Source organism: Rana temporaria, chromosome 3 (genome assembly GCF_905171775.1).
Source record: "Rana temporaria chromosome 3, aRanTem1.1, whole genome shotgun sequence".
In the NCBI taxonomy this organism is placed as follows: domain Eukaryota; kingdom Metazoa; phylum Chordata; class Amphibia; order Anura; family Ranidae; genus Rana; species Rana temporaria.
In genome coordinates this window covers 428889369-428903460 of record NC_053491.1, presented here as the reverse complement: position 1 = coordinate 428903460, position 14092 = coordinate 428889369, and positions in this window count along the sequence as shown.

Sequence of the window (14092 nt, the reverse complement as noted above, 5' to 3'; positions counted from 1 at the left end):
CAGAGAGCTTCCAAAGCAGAGGGATCTCATTGTTTAAAGGTATCAGTCAGGAGAAGGGTACAAAAGAATTTCCAAGGCATTAGATATACCATGGACCACAATCATCATCAAGTGGAGAAAATATGGCACAACAAGGGACGTCCCTCCAAAATTGATGCAAAGACAAGAAGAAAACTGGTCAGGGAGGCTGCCAAGAGGCCTACAGTCTGGTGTGGTTGACAGTGAGTCTGGTTAGTACAGACCCAACTGGGGTTCTCGGCCACCCTCTACCCTTAACAGACACAGGATGACTTACACATATGTGGTGCCGGAGGAGCTAGACAAGGAGTTTCCAGAGCTCTCCAAGATAAGCTGGGTTCCACTAGCCCCCCTGCCCAAAGTGACTCCCGGCACATACAGGTGGTTCTCAAAAAATTAGCATATTGTGATAAAGTTCATTATTTTCTGTAATGTACTGATAAACATTAGACTTTCATATATTTTAGATTCATTACACACAACTGAAGTAGTTCAAGCCTTTTTATTGTTTTAATATTGATGATTTTGGCATACAGCTCATGAAAACCCCAAATTCCTATCTCAAAAAATTAGCATATCATGAAAAGGTTCTCTAAACGAGCTCTTAACCTAATCATCTGAATCAACTAATTAACTCTAAACACCTGCAAAAGATTCCTGAGGCTTTTAAAAACTCCCAGCCTGGTTCATTACTCCAAACCGCAATCATGGGTAAGACTGCCGACCTGACTGCTGTCCAGAAGGCCATCATTGACACCCTCAAGCAAGAGGGTAAGACACAGAAAGAAATTTCTGAACGAATAGGCTGTTCCCAGAGTGCTGTATCAAGGCACCTCAGTGGGAAGTCTGTGGGAAGGAAAAAGTGTGGCAGAAAACTCTGCACAACGAGAAGAGGTGAGCGGACCCTGAGGAAGATTGTGGAGAAGGACCGATTCCAGACTTTGGGGGACCTGCGGAAGCAGTGGACTGAGTCTGGAGTAGAAACATCCAGAGCCACCGTGTACAGGCATGTGCAGGAAATAGGCTACAGGTGTCGCATTCCCCAGGTCAAGCCACTTTTGAACCAGAAACAGCGGCAGAAGCGCCTGGGCTACAGAGAAGCAACACTGGACTGTTGCTCAGTGGTCCAAAGTACTTTTTTCGGATGAAAGCAAATTTTGCATGTCATTCAGTAATCAAGGTGCCAGAGTCTGGAGGAAGACTGGGGAGAGGGAAATGCCAAAATGCCTGAAGTCCAGTGTCAAGTACCCACAGTCAGTGATGGTCTGGGGTGCCATGTCAGCTGCTGGTGTTGGTCCACTGTGTTTTATCAAGGGCAGGGTGAATGCAGCTAGCTATCAGGAGATTTTGGAGCACTTCATGCTTCCATCTGCTGAAAAGCTTTATGGAGATGCAGATTTAATTTTTCAGCACGACCTGGCACCTGCTCACAGTGCCAAAACCACTGGTAAATGGTTTACTGACCATGGTATTACTGTGCTCAATTGGCCTGCCAACTCTCCTGACCTGAACCCCATAGAGAATCTGTGGGATATTGGGAAGAGAAAGTTGAGAGACGCAAGACCCAACACTCTGGATGAGCTTAAGGCCGCTACCGAAGCATCCTGGGCCTCCATAACACCTCAGCAGTGCCACAGGCTGATTGCCTCCATGCCACGCCGCATTGAAGCAGTCATTTCTGCAAAAGGATTCCCGACCAAGTATTGAGTGCATAACTGAACATAATTATTTGAAGGTTGACTTTTTTTTTATTAAAAACACTTTTCTTTTATTGATCGCATGAAATATGCTAATTTTTTGAGATAGGAATTTTGGGTTTTCATGAGCTGTATGCCAAAATCATCAATATTAAAACAATAAAAAGGCTTGAACTACTTCAGTTGTGTGTAATGAATCTAAAATATATGAAAGTCTAATGTTTATCAGTACATTACAGAAAATAATGAACTTTATCACAATATGCTAATTTTTTGAGAACCACCTGTACAGTTTATAGGTCACATTAAAAGGGGTTGTAAAGGTTAATTTATTTTCTAAATAGGTTCTTTTAAGCTAGCGCATTGTTGGTGCACTTACCTTTTCCTTCGATTTCCCTATATGTTTTTTTTTTTTTTGCTTTGCCTGAATTTCTCACTTCCTGTTCCTCCTCAGTAAGCTTGCCCCCATTATCTGAGCCGTTCTGGCTGGGGGGTTAGTCAGCGTGCTCGCCCCCTCCCTTGGGACTACATCCCTGTGGGGAGACACCCTGAAAACCTAAAATATACCTTCCCCTATCCTTGTAAGCAAACCAGGAGTGGTGAAACACATCAATGCAGGTAGGTCCCAAGTTGGAGACATTGCTGTATGCAGTCATTTTGTTTATAACTAATAAATACGGCACTGAGAATGAAGTGTGGCCGACATAGGCGTGCGCACAGGGTGTGCCAGGTGTGCCTGGGCACACCCTAATCACTCTGTGTGGTGCAGATTGCATCAAAATATACTGCGTTAAACATGCAGTAACGCACAGAAAAATACAGCATTAAATGGCACATAACACACCGAAATATACCACGTTAAACGTGCACTAATGCACAGAAATATGCTGCATCAAACGTGCAGTAACACACTGGAATATACTGCTTTAAACATGCAGTAATGCAAAGAAATACACCAAAGCTCCCTAATGGGGCTCCTAAAATAAAATAAATATATAATAAAAATATAAAACTACTAACACTGTCCACTGCCCTACTGACACCATTCTCTGCCCTACTGACACCGTCCACCGCTCTGCTGACACCATCAGTATACTGTATATACACATGCAAATAGGTTTGAGCTGTGGGGTGCACACCCTAATGCAATAGGCTGCGCACACCTATGGTGGCCGATATATTTGTGGTTTTCAGTGCATTTGAAGAGATGTGGAGCTTGGATTTTGTTATTCTGAATTCTCATCACATGGAAACAAACTTTACAATCTTGGATGGAAGACTATACTGTATGCAATGGAAGGCTTAATCTTTAATTGTTTCCAGTACTCCCCCCCCCCCTTGTGGTGTTCCAGGGAAGCCAATGGGCTGCTTAGATTTCAGCTGTAGGAAAGTGAAGGAAAGCTGATTGGTTGCTGGGGGTTATTACATACTCGTGCCTATGAAATAAAAGCAGCAGAGAGCCTTACTGTGTACCGTATTTATCTTGCTATAACGCGCCCCGGCTTATAGCGCGCACCCCCGAACTTGAAGTAAAATTCCTGGAAAAAAAATACTTACAGTTTGGATGCCCCTCGTCGGTCTCTTGTCCGTCATCCATCGTGTCCTGCCTGGCGTCCATCGGCGGCCTTGTCCGGTCCGGCGTCCTTCTGCGGCCATCATGGTGTCCTCCCCGCTTCCCGCACTGTGTTTGAACCACTGTGCCGACATATACCGAGCGCAGTACACTCGGATATAGTTGGGCAGGCTCGGCTCCTCTCGCGTAAAGGACGTACAGGACGTTACCGTGAGAGGTGCCCTGCCTGCCCGACTATACCTGAGTGTACTGCGCTCGGTATATGCCGGTGCAGTGGTTCAAACACAGCGCGGGAAGCGGGTTCGGTGTATATCGCGCACCCATGATTTTGCCCTGATTTTCAGGGCAAAAAAGTGCGCTGTATACGCCGATAAATACGGTAATAAGATCGTCATCAGTAATTCACAAGGCCCCAGCTTTATTATTTCTTGTACATCCTGTGACCCTCAGATCCTGATCCCATAGATTTACACACTGACGGTTCTGCCCCGTACAAACTGACACAAAACGTATTAAGAAGAGTGAACGATTTTATTGGGTAAAGTGAGAATGTGGCACCGGAGCCACTACAATACCCCCGGCGAGGGGCATGATACAATTCCTCCAGTCACATGTGAAGTGCAGAGGGAGCGCAGTATGGCACCATTAGAACACAACAGGTAGAAACACAATATTTGTACAATGTTCATTAGCTACAAGGACACCTTGGAGAAGATCATTTATCATACAAATAGGAAAAGAAGTGCAAAGTATTTATAAAAAAAAAAAAAAGTTTTGCCTGCAAAGTCTCACTCCCCTCTTATAACTCTGCCTGTGGCTGCAGAGCATCACTCTAGAGCCACTACCCTTCATGTGACTGCAGCGTATCGTTCCAGTTCAACAACCCTTAGGGCTCATTCATGTGTGCGACTATACTGTTGCCCCTCTGAAAAGCAATTTGTGGCGAATCACTATTCTGAGGGTGTTTGACAGGCAGTAGGGAGGAAATAGGTCTGCTTTTCACACCCAGCTTTAACCCTCAAAATGCCAAATAATTGCATTCATTACAAGCAATTGTGGTGCAGTCCCATTCAGGCAGTACCACCTGCTGAAAGCAACATGTTTAATTTTTGCTGTGGCCGTGGCATGTGTACAGCCCTGAGTGGCTGGGTGCTCTAGTTTATGGGCTCAGCCACTCATGCGATTGAGCCCATACTGTGGCTGCAGAGCATCATTGTAGCCATGACCCTTACTGTGGCTGCAGAGCATCACCCCCCCCCCCCCATACCTATAGAGCATTATCTTACAGCATTTAATGTAGCGGCAGATCATCACTCTACTGTGTCCTTAGTGTCTGCTAAGTATTGCTCTACCACTGGATTCCCTCATGGTGTGGGTACACTGTATGGTCACTGAAATACTGTTCCACACGTGGCTGCAGGATAGGACTGCACTGCTGCATTCCTATCATGATTCTTCATATTGAAGACAGCTGGAAATGCCTACAAAGCATTACAACACTAAGACCAAAGTCTCTGCAGACCATCATCTCCCCATTAAGAAATATACACAGCACTAATTAGCTATTCTACGTTTTATAAAGCAAACTACCTGTGTGAGAAGCATCAAATGAAAGCTACCACTACCCGACTCCTTGTCAGTGTACTAAGCATAAAAATGAAAATGTGCTACATAAGCTTAAAAAAAGCTGCACAACCATCGATAGATAGTGTAATACATAAGCATTAAAGTAAAAACTCAAAATAGCAATAAAACATGAATACATTCAATATAAAAGTGAATATAGGAGCAACAAATCAAGTGACTGGAATAAAAAAAAAAAAAAAGTGTAAACGTGACACAAATACAGATCCAGAACGACTGGATGGAAGTCTTGATCACGCTATTAATTAGTGCTGCAGACACGACACCTCACACGCCCCACCACCCAGTGTACAATAAAACTCTTACCAGAGAAATTAGACTCAATTAGCCAGATTCAGGTAGACGTGCCTAACTTTAGGTAGGCGTAGCGTATCTCATATACGCTACGCCGCCGTAAGTTAGAGAGGCAAGTACAGTATCCACAAACAACTTGCGTCCTACGTTACGGTGGCATAGTGTAAATGTGCCGGCATAAGCGCGCCTAATTCAAATGTGGAAGATGTGGGCGTGTTTTATGCAAAAAAAGCATGACCCCCACGTAAATGACGTTACATGCGCCGTCCGTGGACGTAACCCAGTGCGCATGCTCCAAATTACGCCGCAAAGACTCATTGGTTTCGACGTGAACGTAAATTACGGCCAGCCCCATTCACGGACGACTTACGCAAATGACGTAAACCGTGAAAAATTTGACGCGGTTCCGACGTCCATACTTAACATTGGCTGCGCCATCTTTTTGGTGGTTTATCTTTACGCCTGAAAACGCCTTACGTAAACGGCGTATCTTTACTGCGACGGGCAAGCGTACGTTCGTGAATAGGTGTATCTCGCTGATTTACGTATTCTAGGCGTAAATCAGCGTACACGCCCCTAGCGGCCAGCATAAATAGACAGCTAAGATACGACGGCGCCGGCGGTCGTATCTTAGCAACATTTAGGCATATCTCAATTTGAGAATACGCTTAAATATACGACGGCGCAGATTCAGAGTTACGACAGCGTATCTACTGATACGCCGTCATATCTCTACCTGAATCTGGCTATTTAAGATTAAAGCCTTGTACACACAATCAGATATTCAGATGACTGTTCGTCGTTTTTTTGTTGCATGCTATTCATATCGAAAGTGAAGAGGTTACTCACCATAGGAAAAATCTCGTACGACAGAATTTAAACTTTAGTGACATAAAGTGTTGAATAGTTGTATTTGTTTGTTTCTGAGCATGTGTAGTCTTGCTTTTACGATTGTTTTCTTATGAAAACTGTACCAATTAAATAAAAATCGGACTTTGAGTTCAGGTACATTTTATCGCCTGCACATTCAGCGTTTGTCTGATAAACCAGAATCGGCTGTCGAAAGCACCGTACCAACGATCCAAAAAATCTTCCGATTTTCGTATCGTGTGTACGGGACTATAAAGGGTCAAATAAGCTTGTGTATCCGTCTAGTCCCCTGCTCAGAATCATATGCCTCCGCTACAGTCTCATGATTGTCACGTCAATAAACAGCCAGTATGGGATCATGGTAAAGGAAAAAGCCAAGAAAACCACATAGTGTAAAACTGCATATATAAAAAAATTATTGTAAAAAGCCTCCAATTATTCACAATATAAAAGAAGGAGACGTGCTCAGTAAAAAGCCGATCTTGGGCATCAAACCAACAACTTCCTGGTTGTAGAGTGCATGGTGACGTCACTGCGCACTCTACAACCAGGAAGTTGTTGGATTAATTCTCGAGATCAACTTTTTACTGAGCACGTCCCTTTCTTTTATATTGAGTAATTCAAGGCTTTTTACAATCAATCAATTTTTAATATACAGTGGAACCTTGGATTACGAGCATAATCCATTCCAGGAGAATTCTTGTAATCCAAAGCATTCGTATATCAAAGCGAGTTTCCCCATAGAAGTCAATGGAAAACTAAAATGAAATTTGTTCCGCATTGACTTTAATGGTTTGCAATACAGTATGTGGCCAGAGGTGAGGGGGCACCAGAGAGCCTCGGAAATGATTAGGGACAGAGCGGGAACGGATTATTTCTGAAAGGCTCCTATCGGCTCTGCTGGGCTCCGGCACCCCCGCACCTCAGGCCAAATGCGGTACTGCACACCCCATTAGCTTGAATTCTTTTGCAAGACAACACTCGCAAACCGAGTCAGAATTACAACAAATAAAAAATAAATTGCTCGTCTTTCAAAATGCTCATTAACCCCGTTACTCGTAAACCAAGGTTCCACTGTACAGTATTTTATATGTGTCAGATTTGGCTTTTTGTTTCTCCACTTTTTTGTGTCATACCAATACAAACAAAATAAATAATCATGAGAATCCCTAAACATTTGTAATTGCAACCATTTTCTGGGCAAAGTGGTGCATTATCTGACAGAAATGCAGGGGTGCCAATATTTTTGGCCATGACTATATGCGGTTTTACATTATGTGGCTTCCTTAGTTTTTTCCCTTAAAGTGGATGTAAACCCACATTTTTTTTGATGTCACAATGTAGATTATAAGATTTCCTATCATCTGTGCCCAGTCTTGCCACACAGAGTATATACAGCTCTTTTATTGTTCAGTGAGATAAAACGGATTAACAGAGAAAAACCTTGGTCCGTTCCGCCCCCTTGCTGTGAGTGACAGGTTATTTACATATCTCATGCACTTTTATATCTTAAAAAGTCCATTTGCTCTGGTAAGAGTTTTATTGTACACAGGGTGTGGCGGAGCACGTGACGGGTCAGTGTGTCTGCAGCACTAATAGCGTGGATCAAGACTTCCATCCAGTCGGATTTTGGACGGTTTATGTTACTACCACACTTTTTTTTTTTACTTTTATTCCAGTCACTCTGTTCGTTGCACCTATATGAATATTTAATGAATTCTTTTTTATTGCCATTTCTAGTGTGGCACTTTTCTGTAGTACACTAATTTAGGGCCGTGATGTGGCTCCCATAAATCGGCTCGTGGAGCTAGTATACAGCACAGTATGTCAAAGACTGGCAGCTTTCATCAAAGGCTTCACACCAGGGTGCCTTGATTCTAGATCTAGGCAGATTCGCTTACGTTTCTTTTTATAAAGCTGGCACTAATATTTTGCCAGCCTCTTCTGCAGGCACTTTGCTGCAAGAACCATTGTCACCCCGTCCCCTCGGTGGGTGCTCCTCTTCTGCAGGCACTTTGCTGCAAGAACCATTGTCACCCCGTCCCCTCGGTGGGTGCTCCTTGTACATCTGCCACTCAGTACAGCTAGACAAAGACATCTACTACTATTTACATACTATACACATATACACAACAGCCGTGCCAGGAGCTCCCAGCACAGAACAGTGCACCATTCAGAATATTAGGGGAAGGTCTGCTGACATTACACAGCTCTAAACCTTCCCAATACACCAGTTACATATTCAGAGAAATACTTTACTATAGTAATCTGTAGTGACCTTGTGCGGGCAGTTATTGCACTTTAACGTAAACAAAATATATATGTTTTATATATATATACTGTATATAGAATACTTCCTGTATATTTTATTATTCTGACCTTCTAAAGAGTAAGCCAAAGGTTACACCAATGACAATTCCAGATGTTCTATTCAAATGCTAAAATGTACCAGTACCATAAGGCTTGGGTAGATGGGTGCCCCTCAAGTCTCATATTTGCTCAGTTCTGTGCACCAGCAGATAAAGTTCCTATAGGACTTTTATTCTGGATTGATTGGGAATTGGCACATCTGAACACAGGTTAGGAAACACCCTGGCCCACAGCAAGGCCATTGGAAGCTGTGTCACCCACATCTGATGTGCTTGTATGCCCTTTTTAGTGTATGTACAGGCACTATATATTATTTTTATGACCCATCATCAAGCAGCACCAACAGAAATTGAGGGGGGAAAAGAAGTCCCAGGAGAACCGCACATCACACAAAACCCTCATGTGAAGAGTGACTCTGCCTCATCCTAGAGACTGTCCAGGCCCTACTCCTGACAGGTTTCACCCCCACCCACAGGGCTTAGGTCGTAGGGAACCCATGACTAAGCCCCGTGGGCAGGACCAAACAGGTTTCCTATGACCAAGCCCCGTGGGTGGGTGAAACTTGTCAGGGGTGTGGCCATTTACATGATAGTTTTGTCTGATGGGACTTCTTTTCCTTCCTCATTTTTTATGATGCTGAGAGCTCTTTCCCTGCCTGCACTCCCAGCGGTCGTCAGCATATAAGAACCTACTAGAGCCTAAAGTGGCACCTTTAATTTATTTTTATGGAGCACCAACAGTACTCACAGTATTGCTGGCAAAGCTGGTTGTGCAAGCTCCAGGTTCTCTATAGCCATTATGGTGATAGGTTTGCCAGAGGTGTACATTTCCATGGCCTGTGGGCCTTCAACTACTGTGGAATAACACATTTCAGCCAAGGACTGATAAGGCATCCTGGGATTTTCATCTCCATAGCAGTTGTTGAGCCAAAGCTCATTCCAATCCAATTTTCTATATAACTTTTAGCGAACTCCACCTAAAGCACTTGGTTGAAGAATAATGAGGTAAAGAGAAAACATGAGTCTCATTTTATCACCTCTGGATATACACAGTTATGTTCTATGACATTATTCATATAATGTTAGAGCTGAAGCACTGAATAGCTGTGTGTGCTTGTGGCAATCACCTCCTTCTCCGCTGTCTGTCTCCCGTGGCGGTCTCACCCGAACCAATTCTTCAATCAACATCGGGTGCAGGGTCTGGCATCTCTATTAAGGGAAACAGGAAGTGAAGCCTCGCGGCTTCACAGGCTATTTTTTACTTCCTACAGCGCATGTGAATGGTCCCATAGTTTTCTGGGACCGGTTATGTGTCCCAGAACACTGCGAGGGAAGGAGGGGGGCCAAATTTCTGGCCTAAATCGCCGGGGCAATCTGACCTGGAAGTGGGTACCTGTCAAAACCAGGAATCTTCTCCAAAAAGTGCTAAATGTGGCAGTGGGAGGAGAGTGCAAATAAAAAGGAGCTTCCTCTTCTGGGTGGAGCTCTACTTTAAGAAACTACTGTCCAAGCAGAATCAGCTACCAAGTGTTATATTAAATTCCTCTACAAGCCTTTGACACAAACACTTTTTCTGGTTATGGATGTGGGAGGAGTGGAGATTGGTTAGAACCTCCATCATGCTCTAACAAAGCATTTTTCTGATACAGAATTGGGGTTATGTAGTCATTTAAAGAACAATTGAAGTCTCATCCCTTGTTTTTTTTTTTTTTTTCATGACCCTGAACCCCACGTTATGATTTCTTACTGGTTTTTGTATATGCCTTAAAATGTGTTTTTATCTTACTTTAAATATACTGCCTGCACTTCTGTACGGGGCGCGCAGAGATGAAGAAGTGCTGCACCCTCAGCACATGTATCCTCATATACACACCTACAAATGGCAGAGAAAGGAAATGGTTGTGTCTGACCAGATCAGTTAGAGTGCAAAATGTGATCACACTCCGGAATCAAATGGAGGTTGCTGATACAATATCTCTCTGCCTGCATATCTAGTTCTCAAAAATCAATTAGGATTTACATCCCTTTAAAATGTATTGTATGGGGCATGGGCGCCCGCGCCCCCCAACAATCTGCGTTTTTCTTACCTTTGTGGTAAAACCAGTGAAAGAAAAAAAGGGAGCACAAATGCTAAAGCATTGATTTCTAAAGGGGCACAGATAGCAGTGATCTTTCATTCTGTCACAGAAGTGGTTATATAAAATGTGTCTGTAGTCTATGAATTTCTTCTAACGCATGCACCCAGTCTTCAAAAACTTCTACGGCAAGTTTGGAGTCTTTGATAATCTCTTGCATCATGCCCGTAAACGTCTACTCTCTCTGACTGCATTCTGTTATATTACATTCACTGACTAAGGCTGGGTTCACACTACTTTCATCCTACTTTGCTCTGTGTTCAATGTTTCCCTATGAGAGCGTCTTGTAGCGTCCTACACAAGTCGGTCCGACTTTGAAAATGCTCCCTGTACTACTTTTGGTCCTACATTGATCCTACTTCAGGCCCATTGAATATCATTGAAGTCGGACCAAAGTAGTATCCTGTTCATGAAAGTAGGATGGATGTAGGACCAATGTAGGATAAATGTAGGACCAATGTAGCAGAGCAAAGTAGGATGAAAGTAGTGTAGTAGTGTGAACCCAGCCTAATATGGAGTTGATTTACTAAAACTGGAGCGTGCAAAATCTGGTGCAGCTGTGCATGGTAGCCAATGAGCTTCTAACTTCAGGTTGTTCAATTAAGCTTTGACATAATTAACCCTGGAAGCTGATTGGGGCCGCACTGCAGGACCCCTACATCATGAGAGATGGCCACCACTAAATAAAATGGTTCAGAGTTCTCTTTACCTCATTACGCTTCACTTTAAATAGTTATTTAGGGGTGGAGATCTTCTTCAAACACCTTGAAATGTGCTTGACAGCAAGAACAAGCAAAAAGAAAACAAGGCCGCTACCTCCTAAAAAGACGGTAAAGAGGATTTTTCGAAGATTTAAACAGTAGCACAGACATTTGTAACAACAGGACCTGTCACATCTGTAAATCTATAGTGGCATCTTGGACCTTTAAAGAAATGATCATTAAAAAAAACAATAAAAACAAATACATCTTACTGGTTTAGTTTGCGGACACCGAGGCATTTACAATAAACAAAATAATCATATACAAATATGTACACATAAAAGCAATTTGATCTTTAGTGTCGGAGTTTGGGTAACACTTTAGGTAAGTGGTTGATGTAGTGGGCTGGTTTATTGGATAGAGGCATGTCGGTAGGTTTGGCACACCCAGAGCGGGCTAAATAGAGGTACATTAATTCCATGTGCGGAACACTGATGGTGGAAGTGAGGAAGGTTCAACAGGTGGCTAAGGATCACATCACACATATACTATGCTCCATACTGTTAGGCTTTGACAGGTTTGTAACACAGACCCAATAGCTAAAAAAGGCACAGGCATAGGTTACCTTCAGTGAAAACTGCTTGCTAGAATCAATAGTTCCAGAGATACACGCAGCCAAATATAGGCAAATCCTTTTTCCTGTAAAAGTCAAGCTTGGCCCAACACCATTTCAAGCCTCCATAATGGTCTGTAATGCCTCATACACACGCTCGGGATTTCCAACTGGAAAAAAAAAAGAGCTGGTTCTCTTTTTTTGACAGCGGTTTTTGGTAGTTTTCCCGTCGGAAAAACTGCGAATGAGCATACACACGGCCGGGATTCCTCGCCAAAAGCTCTCATCGCAGTTTTCCCGTTGGAAAACCCGGTCGTGTGTATGAGGCATTAGGCCACTCATTACTTAAAGGGCTAATAGGTAAGCTTGGATGGTGGAAGGGGTTGGGGCCAATGTATACTTTTAGGCTGGCCTCGCACCCAAGTGTACCTGTTGTATTGTGCATTGGAAACATGCACTGTGCATGTGTTTTGGGAATACTCAAATTTTTATGGGCCCCCAAAGCACATCAATGCAGTTAATGCACGTAACCCTATAACACATCACATACAGTACATGTGAAAAACACTCAATTTTCTATGGAGGAAGATGGAGTCAGAAATGCTCTATGGTACAAGGACTTATAGAAAATACTTGGGAACAAGTACCACAATAATTTTAGTTGCCTATATCTCTAGGACTACTGCTCCTGACATGGCTATTGCCACCGGTATCTTCCCACTTTGCATTATTGACTGTCAATTTCTAAGGTTTGTGATAGGGTAACTTTAATGGTTTCTCTGCCACCATCTACGGGGGTGTCTAGTGCTGTCTAAATATGGAAGAAAGTTAAAGGCTTGGCAGTCAATTCTTGAGACAGACCGGAAATAAGTCCCGGGGCACATAGGCATTAACTTGTAAACGCCAGACTGAGAATTAGGTACAGCAAGCACTAACAAAGCACTAACAAAGCATCGTACAGGCTCCCAGCTGCTTTCTGGACCTCCATATGGAAGTACCAAGTACAGATCTGTACTGGGAGAAATAGAGTCAGACATAATGGCTCTCTCTGGCCTTAATGATTTTACAATCAGTTCGGGCCTGTTCATACCCACTGGTGTGTGATACCCTGTCATTTATTCCGATTCACCCAATTCTTAATATGTAAGCTTGTTGTGTCAATAGGACAGCCAGGTACAAATTTCAGAAGGTGAAGTTGGCAAATGGAAAAAATAAAAAATAAAATCAGTAAAAGTTTTATTTTAGGGCTTATTCAGATTGATGCGTTATGGTATGGTTTGATGTGGCAAAACCTGTGCTACTGCAATGTATGCACTGGGCAGCCTTGTGATAACAATATTTTTGAATAGCACTCTAATGCACAGTTACAGTTGTGGGAATAGCACCAGAACTGTTGTGCACTGCAATGTACATGTGTGGCCCCCTGCTTTAAGAAAATGTACAATTTTCCAAAGTACAACTTAATGTAATGTGCTGCATTATTGCAATGCATACTTTAGAGGTCGCTTTAAATAAAACCACGTGGAAAACAGGGAGGCTGACATTGACAAGCTCTTTAAAAATACTAGATCACTGGCTGTCATGCCAAGGCTCTTTAATACTTTCCATCACTGACCTGAAAAAAAGGGTGTTTTAAATGGGGCTCACTGATGACATTTACATTCCCTCCTTACATTTTTAAAGAGTTCATGTGGATACAGTGTTTACCTCCTAATCTGTAGTGGAAATTTCAGTTAAAGGCAAAGTCTACCCAAAACTGATTTACTTAAACTAGGTGGATTACAGCTGCCTCTATTTCTCTGGGACTCCAGGTGAAGGATCTCTCGGTTATGCCGCGTACACACGATCGGATTTTCCGTCGGAAAATCCTTGGATGGTTTTTCCCGACGGAACTCCGCTCAAGCTTGGCTTGCATACACACGGTCACACAAAAGTTCTCTGAACTTTCGACCGCCAAGAACGCGGTGACGTACAACACTACGACGAGCCGAGAAAATTAAGTTTAATGCTTCCGAGGATGCGTCGAATTTGTTTCCGAGCATGCGTCGGAATTTTGCACGTCAATATTTCTACAGACGATCAGATTTTTCAATAGGACTTTTTCCCCTCGGAAAATTTGAGAACTAGCTCTCAAGCTTTTGTTGGCGGAAATTCCGACAGCAAAAGTCTGATGGAGCA